The sequence below is a fragment of the Pteropus alecto genome, unplaced genomic scaffold (genome assembly GCF_000325575.1).
Source record: "Pteropus alecto unplaced genomic scaffold, ASM32557v1 scaffold7, whole genome shotgun sequence".
In the NCBI taxonomy this organism is placed as follows: Eukaryota; Metazoa; Chordata; class Mammalia; order Chiroptera; family Pteropodidae; genus Pteropus; species Pteropus alecto.
In genome coordinates, this window is record NW_006494614.1 from 45,102,892 (window position 1) to 45,121,647 (window position 18,756).

Genomic DNA, 18,756 nt, shown 5'->3' on the forward strand with positions numbered 1-18,756 from the left:
CTCCATCTTATTATAGATGAAGACCCAGGCCCAGAAAGGGCCATGTCCAGCCCAGGATCCCTCAGCGAGGCCTAAGGAAGGACTCTGACCGCTGTCTAAAACCTGCAGATTCTCATGGTCAAAACCACCGAAAGGACACTCCCAGGCCTGCCTGTCACAGGGCGTAGGGTGGGCAGAGGGCAGGAGTCCAGCTCCACGTTGTGCCCCATCACCACTGACTTTGAAGATTAGACCTGGCCTGTCCCCAGGAACGGCTGTCCTTCCAGCCCAGCGTTTCTCAAATCAGATTCTTCAGTTTCCTGAGGGTTTCCAGCCTTAGTCATGAATGTCTTCAAAGTCTCTACCTGTGTTTTTAAATATTGTGCCTTCACTTTAATAACAATCTAAACAAATTATTATGAGAATATTCTGGCTTGACTGGAATGCAGAGCATTTTATAAAAGAGGCAGCTCTAAGTGCCAGTGCCTGTGTCTGGCTTTATCAGCAAACTGGTTCTGAAGAATCTGTTAAAGTGACCACATTTAACTTCAGCGCAGTGTCTTAAGCTGACTTATCAATTTTGAAACTCACTGCTCTAGCTAAAATGCTTATTTCCTTCCTGCAAGATCCTGGGCAGAGAAATAAAGTTCTCAATTGGGATCCGAAGGCCTGGGTTCTAATTTTGTCTTTCCCCGCAACTCACTTAACAGCCTTGGCCAACCCCCTTCCTAAGTCTAGATCTGGGTTTAGGTTTCTTCATTCGTAAATGGTTAGTTTGTCCCCATGACCCCTTCTGACTCTCACAAGACAAGATTCCAAACCATGATGAGCTAGCTTCTCATCCCCCACATCTCCAAACCCTAAACCCCGCATGCCATCCCAACTCCACCTCTGAGGCCGGTGCTTCACTGGACTGGTAGGTGAAGACACAGGCAGAGAAGTAGAGTCTCCAGGAGGGTGGGTATCAGAGAGAGAGAAATAAAGGAAGAAGCCTGAGTGGCGGGGTTGGAGGTCATCAGAAAGAAAGCCACTAGGCCAAAGAGAACTCTTACAACTAGTCCAGCTATCAGCTGAAACTCACCCATGGAGGCCTGGGGGCTCCCAGAGCGGTAGGAGTCCATATCCTGGGCTCTTGCAAGGTCAGGGAGCCTAGCCCTCACCTGTTCCAGATTCCCCTCTGAGACTCCTCCATCCCACCCTATCCATGCTTCCCTCCAGGCACCTAGAGCTACCCTCTCCTACATCCTTCCCATCCCAGCTCACAAATAGCTTCAGGACATAGGGTCCCCCAGGTAGTGCCAGAGCTACCCCCATTTAACTGGGCCACCATCTTCCAGCTTCTACCCAACTCCCATTGATTACCCAGATTTCAAATTAGGAGTCCCCTCTGTCAGGAAGCCCTCCCCACCCCTGACTCCAGGCTGGGTAAGGGCCTCATCCCTCTCCATTGTCTGTATTAAACTTTGTTCCTGCATTGATCCACTGTAACTGTTTTCTGTTCTTCCCTCCCTCTTGACTCCCTGTTGCCTATGTGAATTCAGACACTGTGGAGGTGACATTCTAAGAGCTTTGTCACTTAACAAAACTTTTCTGAAATCAGCTCCGTGCTGGCACTGCTTTGCATCAGAAATGCTCTAGTGTAAACTTGCTCTTTGTCTTCTAGGGCTAGGAGTGGGGTTCTATTAAACCTCTCTCACTTTGCTGGGGGAAAGTTTGAAGCTCTGTCCTTCGATCAGGGTATTTTAGGACTGGAAGAGCAGCTGTCCTGTATGCCACCATGACCTTGGGCCCCCAGGCATGCCTGTCCTCTAAGTCAATGTTTACCAGCACCTTGGGCAGCCTTTACCTGCACTTGACAGTCTGTGGACTGAATATACTAATTTGAACTCCCTACTATCCTGACCCATCAATTTATCTTGTCTTGTCATCCTGTACTTGAAGGGGTCTCCTGGGGACACCGGTCAGAGCAGTGAGTGGGGGCACTGTCAGATGGGAGGAGAGGGCAGAATGTAGCAGAGGGATGCCAAGGGAGGGAATATGGATGAGGAAATGCTTGGAGGTAGGTGGGGCATCCACACCACACCTAGGTGGAGGTGGCTGCCTCTTCTCCTAGGTGCGAGATCATCCAAGCTTCCAGTAACTTGGCCCCCACCCTGGCCCAGCTGAGGAGCCTTCAGACCCCGGAGATCATAGGTCATCTCCTCCCAGAGAAACAGTGCTCAGCTCCAAGGTGATCTGTTCTCAGCATCCCAGCCCAGGGAGAGAGTACAGGGCTGTGAGTTGGGAAAGTGCGTAGCTTTGGGCAGGTCATGCCTTCTCTCTGGGCCTCAATTTCCTGATCTGTACAATAAAGAAGTGGGTTTTGTAAGCCCGAAGGGCCCTTCCAGTCAGGACAATGTGTAGACAGGATGAAATGGAAGAAATAGCTTCTGTGCGTGTTCTGACTGGGTGCTATCATATCTCTCATTCCAACTAATCTCACAGCCATGAAGTAAGAAAGAAATATCTCTGCCCAAGCAAAGGGAGCAGAAACTGAGGGTACAGGCTAGTTGGGTACGTTCAGAAATCACACGATTGGATAGGGAGGACCTTTGAGCTGAAATGGGGCTACCGAATTTTTGTTTTAAGCAAAGAAGCGTGGCCAGGACATGTTTTGTTTTATAGTAAAAATATACATATAACTTAAAATTTACAATTTTAACCATTTTCAGGTGTATAATTCAATGGCATTAAGTACATTTACAATGTTGTGCAACCATTGCCATTATCTATTTCCAGAACTTTCCCATCCTCCCAAACAGAAACTCTGTACCCATCAAACAATAACTCCCCATTCTCTTTCCCACTAGTCCCTGGTTCCCTCTTATTCTGCTTTCTGTCTCTATGCATTTGCCTGTTCCAGGTACCTCACAGAAATGGAATCACCCAATACTTGTCCCTTTTTGTCTGGCTTATTTTACTTAGCATAAGCTAGAACTTCATTCCTTTTTAAGGGTGAACAATATTCTTTCGTATGGATATACCACATTTTGCTTATCCATCTGTGTGTTTATGGGCATTTGGGTTGTTTCCATCTTTTGGCTATTGTGACTAATACTTATATGAAATGGTGTACAAGTATCTGTTTGAGTCTCTGCTTTCAATTCTTTTGGGTAGTTACCTAGAAGTGAAATTGCTGGATCATATCGTAATTCTATGTTTAATTTTTTGAGGAACTACCAAACTGTTTTCATACCGGCCGTACCATTTTACATTCCCATCAGCAAGGCACAAGAGTTCTAGTTGCTCTGGAGGACACAGTTTAGAGACACTGGTCATTTTCTTTTATTATTTTATAATAGCCACCCTCATGAGTATGAAGTAGTATCCCACTGTGGTTGGCCTGGATATTTTTAAAAACATATTTTAGCTGCAGAGTCCTCTTTATAGAGGAAAAGTTACCCAAAGGCTACATAAAGTCCAAGAGAGAAGATGGCGGTGATTAACTGGAGATGAGAGGGGCTGGTGAGGTGTGTGTGTGGCGAGGGGTAGGGGGTGGAGGGAGTGCACATTTATGTGTGAGGGTACTTCCTATTGATCTCTCCTTCTCTGTCTTGCCCCACCCAGAGGTCCCTGAGATCCTTCAGAGGAACCTGGCAGCACAGTGTAAATGTTTCTGACTCGTGGTCATTGAAGTCACTTCCCATCTGGGGTACTAACTGGAGGAGGCCAAGTATAACAGTGGCAGGAAGCTTCTCGTTCTTTGTCCTTGGGAGAGGACTTAGCCAGCCACCTTGGAGGAAGCCTTCTCCATTTGGCAGTCACTTGAGGTTATAAGATGTAAACAGGCCCTGGCAAAACAAAGCAGGACCCCTGATAGCCTGACAAAGGCTCTCTCTTCCAAGATCAATGGCAGAGCTGAGGAGGAAGGGAACACATTTGCAGGAGACAAAGGAACTTCCAAGGTACACATGGAAGAAGGCCCAGACCCTTCCTTTGTGAGGTTCAAGATTATCTGACTCTTCCAAGATAACCAGCTCCAGTGAGCTCCACGAGTCAATGGGAAAAGACATCTGGGTCCCTAAGGGAAGGTCAGTGGTATAGGAAAAGTGTCTTGCATTGGTGACCAGGCTCAACTCTGCAGCTGAAGACCCAGGAGCCCCTTTAGACTTTCCTCCTGGAGAAAATTGCCTGAGCATAGGACTGTGAATGAGAGCTGGGACTATGGACTCATGCATTCATGGCTGCTGGGGCTCTGAGCAGCGAGGTGGAGCAAGGCTGGTGCTCAGCAGTGAACTCAGTTGAACTGAGCTAGTCCCTGAGGATTGTTAGCAGTTGCATGAGGTGGGAGAAAAGGTCTCCAGAAGGTCAGATTGGACTTCCTATTGATAAGCTCTTGAGGGAACTCAAGCAATTAATGGAGATGGGAAATGTGACCATAATTTGTACCCCAAGCTGGTGGAATGACCATACCAGTTACATGTAGTTCTCAAATTCTTGGTTTCTCTAGCTTCCAGAAATGGGGCAGAGTGAGGGGAACCAGACAAGTGTATTATCCCTTTTAGCACCAGGCTAGCTCAAGACAACCTTGGGAAATAGGAGGGAAAGTCTTGGGCCTCTTTCTGCACTTTGGTTCCCTGTGAATCCTTCTCAGGTACCCTTCAAGGGCTCCCCAGCTTCTCCTCATCCTCAAGATTCCACTTTGACTGTGTCTATGGCTTAGGATAGTACTCAAGTGCTCAGGTTATTTCCTGTTCACTCTATCAAAACTTATTCAGCCTGAGCTCAGATCTCTCCAAACCTCATTAAGGACACTGAGCCCAGGTGACAGACTAAATTGACCTAAGAAATTGATGGAAATAGTTAGCTAATTTAGACAATAGAGCTTCACATGCTTCCCATCCCTGATTCCACTCACATTTTACCAGGGACCTTATTTACTCCAAAACGCAATAATCTGAACAATAGATTGTTGGAATGTATCACCTCAACAGTCTTTTAGCTCTGTTGTGCAAAGGAGGTGTGATTATATTGGTGAAATTTTAGGTACCTTGAAAGGAAACTTGGGAAGATATTTTCTTGTTAAATAGGCACCCACTGCTCACCCACAGAGAAGACATTTTTCTGCCTACATGTGAGAAGGCCCAGATGAGGGTCAAATAGGCCCAGCACCAGCTGTGACCTTCAGTTCCACTCCCCTGGCCAAGATGCTAAATTCAGATCTCCCATCATTCCTGAAGCAGGTTAGACCAGTCACAATGGGCACATACCTGGGCAACCAAATTTGCCTAAGATGAAAACCTGATTATGGAAAAGGAATATTTGCCTGCAATGTTTTCTGCACCGAGCATACAAATGAAAAGATTTCTTTTTGACTACACTTGGAAGGAAAAGAAAAACAAGCAGGATAAAGGTCAAGATAATAGAGCAGGAACCAAGGAATGGAACCCTCTAAGCCCAAGGTCCCCAACCTTTTTGGCACCAGGGACCTGTGCTCTTATGAGAATCTAATGCCTGGTGATTTGAGGTGGAGGGGAGGCGGTGATGCTATCGCTGGGAAGCAGCTGCAAATACAGACGGAGCTTCATTTGCTCACCCGCCTCTCATCTCCTGCTGTGTGGCCCAGGTCCTAACAGCCCATGAACTGGTATTGGCCTGTAGCCCAGGGGTTGAGGATTCCTGCTTTAAGCTATCCAAACTTCGTTCAACCTGCCTCCTCCTCTACACCCTGTGTTTGCTAATTCTTACAACCAACCAATCTTCATTCAACTAATCAATAAACGAATCAGTCTTCATTTAACCAAATATCTTGTATTTACTGGAGCAACCATTTAATTTCATTAATTCATTCACTTTAACAAATCAACCTGCATTCATCCAAAAAGTACTTAGTGGTCATTCAATCTTCATTCATTCAACTAAGTATTGTAAAAATCAAAGCTCAGGGCTGGAAGAGACTTCAAAGGCCGTCTGGTTCAGCCAATGCAATCTCGTAGGAATCTGCTCCATTGCAACCTTGCAGAAAACGCAGGTTTTCCTGAGCAATGAAGAGCTCACTATCTTCAAAGTCTGCCTGAACTGTTGTGGGACAGCTCTGGCTATGAGAAAATATTACTCAACCCCCTTATAACATTCATATCTGTTTCTGGTGCTGCCTCCCAGGTCCCCCAGAACAATTCAGCTCCCACACTAGGAGAGCCTGTCAGCAGGTAGAGATTATGTCCCCTGGCTTCCCTTCTTTCCTCACCTGGCCCTGTGGGTAATGTTCCCAGCTCCAGTCTCTCTCTTCTGGTTAGGCAGGCCTCAGTCGGTCCAGGGCTCTCTCCTGCTTTGGGGATTGGAATGGGAGGCCACATTCCAGGTGTGATGTGACCAGTTCTGAGGTAAGGGTCAGAGTCACCTCTAGTTCTGAACAGACCCAGCCTCAGAGTATTTGCAAAGGGGTTTCCTTTCATCTTGTTCCACATGCCCCCTGCCTCCCTTAGCTACCGCTGAGTGCCCCAAGGGCAGCTGATCTTTGGACTTGCTGGAGACATCAAAGAAAGGTCGACCCAAAACTGTGCCCAAATGGAGGCAATAGGGATTAGGCGGGCCAGCCATTTCTCCTCTGAGATCTGAGGAGAGAGCTAAGCCATTGGAGGAGATGAGGAGAGAAGACAGAGAAAAGGGAGTGGGTAGGTGTTAGAGTTTGTACAGACCATGAGAAAGTGGAGGCTGAGGGAAGAAAATGACCTACCACATCAGACAGGTGGGAGCAAGTGACAAACACATTGACTGAGTCAAGCAGAAAAATAATATCTTAAAAGACCTCTAGGTAACTTGCAGAAACTGATCTCTAGTTAGAGAATGATTTTGTAATGGGGTATATATTTGATTCTGAATGATTATAGCACAGCGCAGGAAAAACATTTGTTTCAGAAAATGTAAAACTTCTCTTTCCTTGGCCTTCTAAGGAAGCTACATTCAGATAAGCATGAGGGTGTTTGGTTTGCTGAGAACAAATTCTTGTTCAGGGTGATGGCCTTTCCCACATTAGATAACAGCCTCACATCATGTGAATGGAGGAGATGCCCAGAGCTATCTATGCTGCAAAAAAGAGGAGGGCAAGAAAAGTGGGGGTAGGGGAGCCCCTGGAGAGAAGTGGGGCCTGCAGTCGCTTGAGGAGAGAGCTGCTGTGGGCTATTTGATGTTTAACTTTATTCCATCTCTAGGAAGAAATCTTCAATACCATGTCCATTTCTCACTAAGGCCTTATGATCAAAGTTGACTGTGGAGTAATTAAGAGAGGATCTCTGTGGTGAGGGGCAAGCGCGGAGGTTCTGGTGGGAGGGCAAACACACCTGGACTTCATTTTGGAACTCTGCTCAGGGTTTTTGATGGGAAGTTCAATTCTCAGCTGAATCTGGGTTTCAATCATTATCCTAAATAAAGAGCGAAATGCACAACATTGTACCTATAGTTAACTATACTGTGTTATGCACTTGAAATTTTGTTAAGAGGGTAAATCTGATGTTAAATGTTCTTACCACAATTTTTAAAAATACAAAAACCCTTCCTCCCTCCCCATCGCTGCCAAAGTGCCACTGCAGGCCGATCTAGCCCAGGCAGAGATGGCCTTGGAAGATTGTCTTGCCAGAAGGAAGTTGTGGCTGTGAAGTTAGCATTCTGGCCTGACCATGAATGGATTTTTTAAAAAGATATATTAATCAGGGTCTTTTTGGTAGCAAGTCATGGAAATCCATCTTGAAAGTGTTAAGCAAATCAAACAAATAAAACCAAAAAATATGAAAGGTAAGGGAGGAATTATTGGCTTACATAAATGTGGAGCCCAGGAGTAGATCTAGCTAGCTTCAGGAATGGCTAGATCTAAACACACAAGTCAAGTCACCAGGAATCTGTCTCCATCTCACCACTCTGCCTTCCTCTGTGTTGACGTCCCTCTCAGCTTACTCTCCCCAAGTGGTGGCAAGATGGCCTCCAAGAGCTCCATCCTGACATCATCAGTCCTACTGTAAAGAGCTTACCTTCCTAATAGTTCTGAGGGTAAGTCACATGGGGCAGACTGGTTACTTCCCCAACCCTGGAGTTGGGGGATGGGTCAGTCACACGGGAACTCTTTGAACTGGGAGCGCAAGCAGTAAAGTCCCCCAAAGGAAATCAAGGTGCTGATACCAGAAATAAGAATGGTGAAACAAAAGTCTGAAAAATGGAGATATGTACCCTGCGAAGTGAACTCAGGAAACTGTCACAAAAAAAAAAAAAAAAAAGGGGAGAAAGAAGGAAAAAAGAAAACCAAACTTCCTTGTGTGACCCCAGGCTGGGAATTAATCCAGCCTTAAAGGACACATGATTTATTAAGAAACTAGAGTGTCTCCAGGAAGGGGAGAGGTGGACTGGGGCAGATACCCTTAGATGACTTGGGGCCCAACTCCTTCCCCTTTTAGCCTTAGCTTTGGCGACAGGATTTCCTGGAGCTGGAGCTGGTGCTGTGGAGCTGGCTACCAGACAAGCACTGAAATCTCTGGTCAGGGCCACATGCTTCTAGAAAGGAGAGACAGTTGCAAGGAGTACAGCCCCAGGAACAAAGAGGAGGTTGCTGAATTGTGGTTAGAGCTACCCACTGAAACGTTACAGGATGGTGGTGGGAGACAGGGAGAGAAGTGGTCAAAAATTAAGAGGTTTTAGGCTCTGGCAGGAAGAATCAAACATGAATTCAAGGCTGCAAATAATGCTCCCATCTCTGTGCAAGAATGACCAGTGCCACTTCAAGGGTTATGCAATGATAAGGGGAGGTGCCAGGATTCATATGACTGAGAGAAAACAGGAAAGAGACAAGTGCTCCCATATGTGTTAACAATGAAGAGACCTGCTAGAACAGATAACCATGGGTGCAGCCAATAGGGAAACATTACTGACAAAAAGCAGAATTCCCAGAAGACTGGATTCTCTATGCTGTATATTTTCCTTCTCTACTCTTCCCCACCCTGCTCTCTGCCCCAGAAAGCTCACTATTAGACTTAATTAGCAGAATTAATTAAGTGCTTCTGGCTTCTGGTTGGATTCTGCCAATGGGGAGTCCCAGCTGGAGACCCAGGGAAAGGAGGAGAGTGAGGTCAGGGTATTTATTCCCTTGACTCCCTTGTAATGGCAGAGCTGGCTCTGTCCCTCAACCAAAGGTCACTGCTCCTCTCAAAGAGGCTAACTCCACATGACTCTTTCTCATTTCAGGTTCCAGTAACTGCTCCCCTCCCCCACCTGTAACCTGGAGGTGATGACAGCTCACTGCTACTAGCTCCAGATTATTGCACTTGAGATTCCCCTACACTTTGTAAATAGTCTCTTTATAAATAAAACCACCTTTTTCCATTTTTGTTGAGTGGGCCATCTGTTGCTTGTTGGGACTCTGAATGGTCCCTGAAATTCTCCTTGTTAACTAAGTGGGAGGAGAAAGAGGGGGAGGTGAGTGGGGCCATATTCAGCGAATAAGAAGGAGCAGCAGAGCTCTGGGTGGAGGAGCCAGTACCCACCAGAGCCAATCTGAAGCTCAAGCTAAAGTGCTGGGCATCCTCTCTTCCACTGAGGAGAGTCTGGTACCCAGGAGGATTGGCACTGCTGGCACCTAACACGTCCCTAGACTTGCTGGTCAGACTGAGGGGCAAACTAATGAATGCAAAGGACTCCTGAGTTTGAAACAATCTCACATTTATTTTCACTGTGACCAGGAAGGCCATTTGTGGCAGAGAGACCTCTGAGGAAGCTCAGTAAATGCATCATTTTTTTTTCCCTTTACAGGAGGAGATGGGGAGCTTGGAGCTGAGGCACACAAGGATCTGTCTAGTGCTGGGCAGGGGTTAGTCAAAGATATGGGGATGGGGCTTGTCTCTGAGGGCAGAGGAGGTGAGACAAAGGATACAGGCTGAAAATTCCACCAGCTCTCCAGGCCCTTTTTAATCCGAATGCTTCTACATTTTAACCAACACTGGCTCCATGTTTCTCTCCACCATCAAAGCTGAATGTGTGTGTGGAAGATGGGCAGAGAGAGTAGAGGCATTGAGAGGTTCCCTTGAAGAGAATGCAGAGGGACTTCTTCCACTGGATGCTCACTGAGCTAGACTCATGGAGGCATGGAGAGGTTCCCTTGAAGAGAATACAGAGGGAGAGAGGAACTTCTTCCACTGGATGCTCACTGAGCTAGACTCATCCTGGTGCTAGTACTGGAATAAAGTGTGGCAAGAAAGTGAGGCTGTGGACAAGGAGGGCCTGGGCCAAGTTCCTATGAGACTGAGGGTGTTTGTGAACATAGAAAGTGGACCTGAGAGTTCTGAAGATAAGAGGCCCAAGGAACAGCCTATATCAGCATGCTTGTCAGGACCAGGATATGGTGGGCCTGGGAGGAAAATGGGACTACTCCTCCTACCTCCTCATACTCCCCATGGCTCCATGTGAAAGAATGTGAAGGTTAGAGGAAGGCTGGAACCAGATGGCCAGCAGCCACTGGGCCAAGCAGTGGGACTTCTAACTTGGAGGAGGGGCTGGGGTCAGACAAATGGTAGGGAAAAATGAAGGCCAGGCGGCCCCTATCTGTGGGAGTGCCTGGCAATGAGGGGGCCCAGGTAGAGCCAAATAGCACCTTAGAAACCACATATATGCCCTTGTGGAGACCACCACACTGCAGAGGCCTCTGAAGCAGACAGAACCAGAATAAAGCCAGGGATCCCTCTTTAACTGCAGAGTGAAGTCAGGTTGGCAAAAGATCTCATCAAGCTTCCTGCCCACCACCAGAAGTTAATGACCAAAAAAGGGCAGAGTGTGTCACAGGCATGCCATGGTCTAGCCCCACACCAAGCCATTGTAGTCACAATTCTAGCCTGGGTGGGGTAAGAGGATTGTTTTTAATTGAATGGAAGATTAAAGTTTTAAACTAGACTGGTCTAAGATTTAATACCTAAACAAGACCAGAACGTTATATGAACTCTGCCTGTGATGTTGAAAATGAGGAAAGAATAAAGGGAGTGACTAGTGACCCAGAATTGCTTCACATGTCTACGACAACATGTTGAAACTCTTCAGCAACCAGTCGCATTAACAAAATGGCCACAGGCCTCCCATCTCCATAGGGCACATCCTACCAACCTGAGCAAGAGAGCATCTCTGAACCAGGATGCCTGCAAAAGTCCTGAGATTCACTCTGACTGGACCATCCTGGATGACAAGGCCACCCCCTGTGCAAATCGCTGTGGCCAATGGATGGAACGTGCTGATTGGTCAAGCTTAGGTCATCCTTCCGCCCCTGGAATTGGTGTCCGTGGAACCACAGCATTCCCCAGAGGGATGTGGGGACTTCAGGGAAGAAGGAAGGGAAGATGAATTTGGGGAACTACTGCATTGGGGGTTTTCTCATTCACTCTTCAGAGAGTTTAAAGTCTCTGCCCCAGGATGGAAGTGTGACTAAAACTAAAATTCTGGTGTTTTATAATGCCAAGTATAATAGCCACTGGCATACTTAAAGACAAGGTTAAATGTTGGGTAAGAGTGGCAGAGCAGAATGAAACATCCCTGCAGTAAGAAAAAGGGGGAGAAAGAGAGATGTGAGATGGATGAGAGCTCCCGGCCTGAAGGCTGGGAGGGGCGTCACAATGAGTGAGTGGGCTGCTTCAGGGAGCAACGCCATGTCTGATAGGGATTTTCTGAAGTGAAATTGTGAAAGTGAAAGTGAAAGAAGCCACAAAAACAAAAACAAACTCAAACTCTCTCCTGTTTCCATATGAAAACCATCAGTTAAAAAGTCAGTTCCTACTCTACAGACCAGAGTAGGGAGACATGATGACTAGATGCAGTGTGGTACCCTGGATTGGATCCTGGGACAAAAGAGGACAGTCCTAGAAAAACTGGCGAAATCCAATTAAAATCTGGAGTGTAGTTAACAGTAATTACCAATGTCAGTTTCTTAGTTGTAGTAAATGTACCCACCGGAATGGAAAATGTTGACAACAGAGGAACCTGTGTAAGGAGTACACAGGATCTCTCTGCCTGTCATTGCAAGTTTTCTATAAATCTAAAATTATTCCCAAATTAAGTTTGCTTTTTAAAAAGTCGATTTCTCATGGTGTAGAGTCACTTTTACTGTGTGGAGAAGCACCACATCTGGGATTATTCATCTGTCTCTAGGTATTGCGGCATCCCAAATTCAGTATGGAGGCAGTGGGAAGAGCCAAGTGCCAGCCACAACTTCTCCAGGATCCTGTGAACAGGGCATGCATGGATGAGATAGAGTCCATGATACACTTAGCAGAGGGCTTGGCACATAACTAGTGCCCAGTGGAGGTTAGCAGTCTTCACTCTGCCCGTATCTGGAGATGTTATAATGTACCTGCCTTTTCCCCTTGGCCTCCTACATCCCCAGGCCACTCTTCCCTGTGCCAAGGAGGTGAAGTGAATTGTTTAGCTGCTTAGTGGAGCTCTTCCACAGGCTGAGAACCCCAGCCCTAAAGCCTCGGCATCTTTGGTGCAAGTTGACTCTGCCTTGACTCCTGTCATGCGTGTGGACAACTGAGATGACTCTGTGCTGGGTTCTGACCTGACTGATTTCATTTCATCCTTAAGTCAACCTTGGAGGGTAGAGATCACTGTCTCCATTTCACAGATGGGGAAACTGAGGCCACAGAGGCTGGTATTTGCTTTCTCTCAGAGCAGCCTCCTGAGACAGATAAGGCAAACAGCATCAATAACTCTGGGACAAGGTGAGCTGATAAGCAGAAAAACTTGGAAGTTCTGAGGAGCTTAGAGAAGAAGGTCACCTCTGTGTCACAGAGTCAGTAGATTTTGGAGCTAGGAGGGACTCCAGGAAGAAGGGGATAAAGAAAACATTCAAGAGGAGAAAAAAGCGAGAGCCTGGCACTAGGGTGGAGTACTTAGAAATCCAGCAGTTCACAGGCAGTCTGTCTGGGTGGACTGGAATCCATGATCCATGCAGAGAGCAGGTTGGTACCATAAGCAGAGGGATTGGAGGGACCCCATGGGGCTCCCTACATCCCACTCCATGGGCCCTACCTCCCCTTTGGGATCTCCTCCAAAACTAACATTAGCTTTTCGTCATTTGTAGCTAAGGACTGCCCAACCCAAGTCTTCTTTGTTTCTGCTGGAAGGAGGTCCCTGCTGGGGCCTTTATGGGTCCGTGCTGAGAGGACTCAAAACAGGGCAGAGATGGGAGAAACAATTTAGTATTTATTTTGTGCCAAGCCTTAAAATGGGCTGTGGGAACAAGCTGACTCAATCCCCTTTCCTTAGGATCACTCAGGCCAGGGACTATGCTGACTGCCATGTGCAGTGTGGTCAGCTAGTCCATGAGAAACAGGGCCCCAGGACTGCAGGTGCCCAGAGGAGGCCCCAGCTTCTTGGTGGAGAGGGTGGAGGGGGGGTGGGGAAATCTCTAGCCAGACCTCTCCAACCTGTGTGTAGAGCAACCAACATGGTCAGCGGTCTCAGTGGAAAGGAGAACCCCATGTTCTATCTCTGGCTGCCTCTCCAGGAAGAGAATCAGATTCAGGAAGCGGTGGGCCCCTGCCCGAGGCCCATAGGGTAAACCAGGCCTCCCCCACCTAGGGAGCCCTCTTTCTGCAGGAGGGTTGTATCTTGGCAAGTGGTGCTCAGCAGGAGTCCGTCTCCTAGCAGATGTGAGGGCCTCTCTCTATTCCAGGTGACCTCTATAGCCATGCTGTGGGTGTGATCTGTAAACGTACAATTTGCCAGCTGTCTGGAACCGGACCAACCCAACAGGCTTATTCTTACCTCACATGCTTGGGCTCGTGACACCAAAGGGCAGGACTCTCTCAAGTGCTCTGGCTACTTCTCCAAGGCCATGCAAAGTGCTATAGTCCTCTGGGTCTGTAGCATGAATTTCTACAGAGTAGCAGGGAAAGGGCCGTCTCTGTGACGGTGGGAATGCAGGCAATGTGTTTGTGTGCTCGTAATCGTGAGCCAGTACTTTGGGGCCTTTCTCAAGTAAGCATTCTTTTTATTCTTTCAAGATGAGTAAGAAGGGGTCAGGATGATTCCCTGTTGGCAGAAATCCCATGATTTCAGGGAAGATGGCCTAGAGACACCGCGAGTCACATGTGACACTGAGCTCTGTGGAGGAAACTGCGGTAGGAGTCTCCATAGTCTCAGTAGCTCTCAGCGTCTTAGATGAGATATGGAAGGAAAAACCGTGAGGCTGGGGGAAGGGTGGATTCTGTCATGGGGAATGTAGGACCTGAAATTATTGCTATAGGTAGGTAGATGGATGGGACACTCATGGACAGAGGGCTTGCCTGGGCTCTGCTCTGACCCCGTGGGGATCACTGGATCTTAGATCATCAGACCCAAAAGGGCTACAGAGCCATGGCTTCCAACCCATTACACTGAAGAGAAGACCAAGGTCTGGAGAGGAAGAGGGCTTGTCAGGGCGGAGTCCAGCCTCCCAGGCCGGAGCATTTCCCACCCATGCTCAGGCAAGTCGAATCCAGCAGGCAGTGCTCTCTCTGGGGCTAAGGAAAGGGAAGGGACCCTAGAGAGGTGTCTGGTGCCCCTACCTTATTTCTCAGATAATGAAATGAGTATTAGAGAAGAGTAGGGAGTTGCCTGATGTCAGGCAGCCAGTGAGCAGCAAAATTCACCCACCAGACCAGATGTCCTGACACCCCACCTAGAGCTTCTCACCACACAGTGTCTTCCAAAGAGAGGAAAGGGCAGAGACAGAAGCTCACATTTACTGAGCACCTATTATGTGCCACGTCCCTGACATAGATTCTTTCCAATCCCTACAACCCTGGAGGCAGATGTTCTTGTTCATGTTTAACAAATCAGATAACAGAGGTTCAGGGAGGCAAAACGACTTCCCCAGAGCCACACAGAGGCTAGATGGCAGCAAAGAAACAAGCCCAAGCTAGTGCACTTCCAAAGCCTGTGCTCTTGTCCTTACCTGTGCTAGGTTGGATTTAGGACCCAGGGCTGACAATGCAAGGAAGTAGAGGGAGGGGGAAGCCCGGGGCAAACTCAAGGCATTGCTCAGGCTCTCAGCCACCCAGTTAACCAGTGACAAGGATCAACAGAAATGACCTTGGAAGAGCAGGACCTAGCCTCCTGTTGCATTTTTGTTGTTGTTGTTCCATACCAGTCAATAAAGCCGCACTGAACAGAGATGATGGCATGGCTTCCAGTGTTGCTGAGATACTCACCACTAAGTAGCTTCAGGCCAAGTCACCATTGGCCTCAGAAGCTCAGATTATTAGATTGATTTAAGACTCTCCCATATTTCTAACATGGAGGGGACTCCCAAGATGCCAGTCCACCCCACCAGGAGAGGAATCCTCTCCACAGACTTCCTAAGTGGGCTCATCTAACCTGCTCTCACACCTTCATCTCCTGTTCGTAGAAGTAGCCCCTTCTGCCGGGGACTGCCTTTCTCATTCTGAGCTGAGACCATCTCCTAGGATATCCCCATAGTCTCCTTTAGGGCCCAAAGTCAGCTCCCCAATGGCCCCAGGTGGCCCTTTTAAACTGGAAGGACAATGACTTTGCCTCTTCTCTGCTCTGGGTCTGAAACTACCTGGGCAGGGGTATCAGTACTAAAGCCATTCCTGAGAAATGGGGACAAAACTACAGAGAAGAGCTGGTTGGTCACCTCCCACATTCTAGGCTTTATGCCTCTACGAATGCAGCCAGATATCAAATCCATCTTTGCCCTAGCCATATCCCACTGTGTTCCTGTTATCTCAGATCCCAAGCCTTCTTAAATTTGATCCAAGTATGGGGTCTTGCATGTCTTTAATTTCCATCTTGTAAATATTAGCAATTTTAGTGGTATAGCGCCTTACAGTTTACATACAGCTCCTTCACATTCATCATCTCCTTTCATGCTTAGGACAGTTTACAGGACCCCACAGAGATGGCTGATGTGAAATGTCCCCTGGTGAGCCTGGTCTTCCCAATGGGCTCCCAAGCCAGAGATCTTCATCAAACCCAAACCTCCAGGGCCCACAGTCTGTCCAGGGCTCTCTCAGTTGGCTTGAGGAGCCCCTGCCCTCCTGGGGCTCCTATCTGGTTGGGGAGATGGGCTTTCTCATTTTGCCTAAACGGCGATTTATGCAAGCAGTTTCCAGGAGGGTTGATAGTGGAAATTCAGGCACTGGCAACAAGCCTGTGGGTGTCTCTCTGGAGCTTAACTGGTCCCATCTCACACTCTGGTCACTGGGCTTCTGATGGGTTGTTTGGGAGCTGGGTCTGGCTGCAGATCAGAAAGCAGGGCCCACCCCAGCCCAGGTACCAGGCCTGTGGGGAGGTCCAAGCTAAACCTCCACACAAGGGTCCATTGTGGTTGCTCAGCCTGGACCTGAGCTCCACCAGCCCTTCCGCCTCCCGGAAAATGCTTCCCGTCTAGCAGCTCCTGGAGCGGCCTGTCCTTGGCCAAGGCACTGGCCCCACACCCTGGTCTTTCTTGCCCAGTAGGGATCCCAGACTCCAGTAGCTAGAGCTCTTGGGTCCAGTCCACACTTTACAGCCGGGGTCCCTGAGGTTCAGGGAGGTGGGCACAGGCCAGTGCAGCACACCAGGACCAGAACCGGGACCAGAACCTAGCATTCTGGCCATTTTCTCAGCTCTCATCACACGCAGAAAATAGCAGAGTTTGAACTCAGAGAAGGAGAAGGGTTGTCCCATTAAACAGCCAATTGTGGCAAAGCGTCGGTGAAGTGACTGGTGCCAAGTGGTTGATTGCCCTCCTTAGACTTTCTAAGAGATCTGGGCCTTCCTGGTTCAGCTGTGTGGCCTTGCAAGGACCATTACTACTCTCTGTACCTGGGGATTGGAGGGATCCCCATTGTCAAAGTAGCCCTGACATTCTGAACTTTTAAGTTAGACATGGACGCACTGGATAGGATGAGGAAAAGAAGCTCTGGAATTTCAGAGTTTGACAATCTGGCTTCTTATCTGGGTGCCAGGCTGCACTAGAACCAGAGGCTGTGGGGCCTGGGGCTCCCTAGCCCTTGTGTAGGCTGACAGCGCCACCTGGGGCCCAATCAGTGGGACTTGCGTCCCACTGGAGATGCCACCACCAGCCTTTGCTTACTGAAGGACCTCTGTGCCACCCTGTGGTAGATGCCGGGATAAAGTAGGGATTCTGGCTTCAGACACAAGGGAGAAAGTCCACTGAGAGCTTGGGATGAGGGACTGCAACTGCAGAAAGTCCAGGGCAGAGGTGGGGCTCTGAGCACGACAAGGCCACGAGGAAAGGAATTTCCATCACAACTCTCACTGACTATTTTTTGGACCAGGCCCTGGGGACTCTCAAGGAATTGATTATGATCTATTGTTGAGAGGTGAGGTGAAGGTGGGAGCTCAGGGCCAGATACCTAAAGCTGGGTCGTAGAGAATGATAGTAATTTGCTTTGTGAACGAAGGGCATTCCAGGCTCAGGGAACATACCTGTGCAAAGGCAAGAAGAAGTGAGTTTATGTGTGCAAGCTTGAGGGTGATAGAAGTGAGAAGGAAGAGGAAATGACAGACTATGAGGTCAGAAAGAGGTCACAGCCTTGGGTGCCAATGGTCAACACAGCTTCTTCACAATTCTCTGCTCCCCCATGCCCATCTCCTGCTTTTACTCCTGATGCTGGCTGGTACAGAACTTCTGCCTCAAACTCCAACTCCATCCCCTCTGGATCAGGTTACACAGCAGAAATCCTGATTCCTGGAGCCTCCCTGCTTCCCCAAGGCCAGAGGCTAGGTCAGGATGCCCCCAAGCTGATCCCAGGGGACACAATCTTGTGACCTCTCTGGCCTCCCGGGAGCCCAGACACAGCTCCAGACCAGGAGAAGGATCTCTAAGCAGTTACTGAACTCTGGTCTCAGATTCCTCAACTGTCAAATAGGCAGAATAATAGTGCCTCCCTCATAGGATGTGGTGAGGATTAAATGAGAAAATGCATGTAAACCCATCCATTAGCATCTTGCTGGCATGGATTAATGCCAGTTAAAGAGGCTTCTCCCCATTGCCCAACCCTCTGAGCATAGCCTGTCCCGAAGGGGAAGCTTGAGAGCACCAGCTCTTGACTTTCCAGGCTGCCCACTCCCCAGCCTCAGGTTACTTTCTCTTTCTCCAAGCCCAGAGAGGTTCTGCCGTGTGCCCAGCAGGGCAATTTGTTTATCATTCCTCTCCACGGTTTTTTTTTTTTTTTTAAGGGAATGTTCAAATACAAAGGGCAAAAAAGTATACAAAGAGCATTCACATGCTCCCCTAGATTCAACAATTATGATTTGCCTTATTTGCCTTATTGCTTTCTCTTTTTAAAAATCTGAACCATTTGAAAGTAAGTTGCAAATACAGTGACACTAGGCGACACTGAATACCTGAGCATGCAGCTCCTGAGATTAAGAACATTTGCTACACTGTCATAAACTCTAAGAAAAGGATGAATAATGTCATACTATCATCTAATATTCAGTCCATATTAATATTTCTCTCAATTATCTCAAAATGTATTTTATAGCTGTTTGGGGGGAGGCGGGAGGAGGGATCCAGAATCCAGTCCATGTTCACTCACTACATTTGTTCGTTGGTCACTTTATTCTCTTTAAATCTAGAACAGGTGCCTCACTTTTTTCTCTCCAAAATAGAAAAATTTACAAAAGAAAATAATCTGTAATCTGACTACCTTTAGCTACCCACTGTTGGCATTTTGGTTTATTTCCTTCTAATTAAAAAAAAATCTGAGTATATATACATTTTAAAAAATATCTCTCTTGAGACATAATTCACAAATCATT

At 47.8% G+C, this 18,756-nt stretch overlaps 1 protein-coding gene across 1 annotated transcript in view; it reads right to left on the bottom strand.

The window, feature by feature from the left end:
• LOC102880739 (F-BAR and double SH3 domains protein 2) overlaps window positions 1–13,912 on the bottom strand; it is a 143,337-nt gene extending 129,425 nt beyond the window's left edge. The window contains exon 1 of the mRNA XM_025042848.1: window positions 13,747–13,912. The gene's annotated coding sequence lies outside the window, so the exon portion shown is untranslated. The remainder of the gene's footprint in view (window positions 1–13,746) is intronic.
• Between the last annotated feature and the right edge of the window lie 4,844 nt (window positions 13,913–18,756).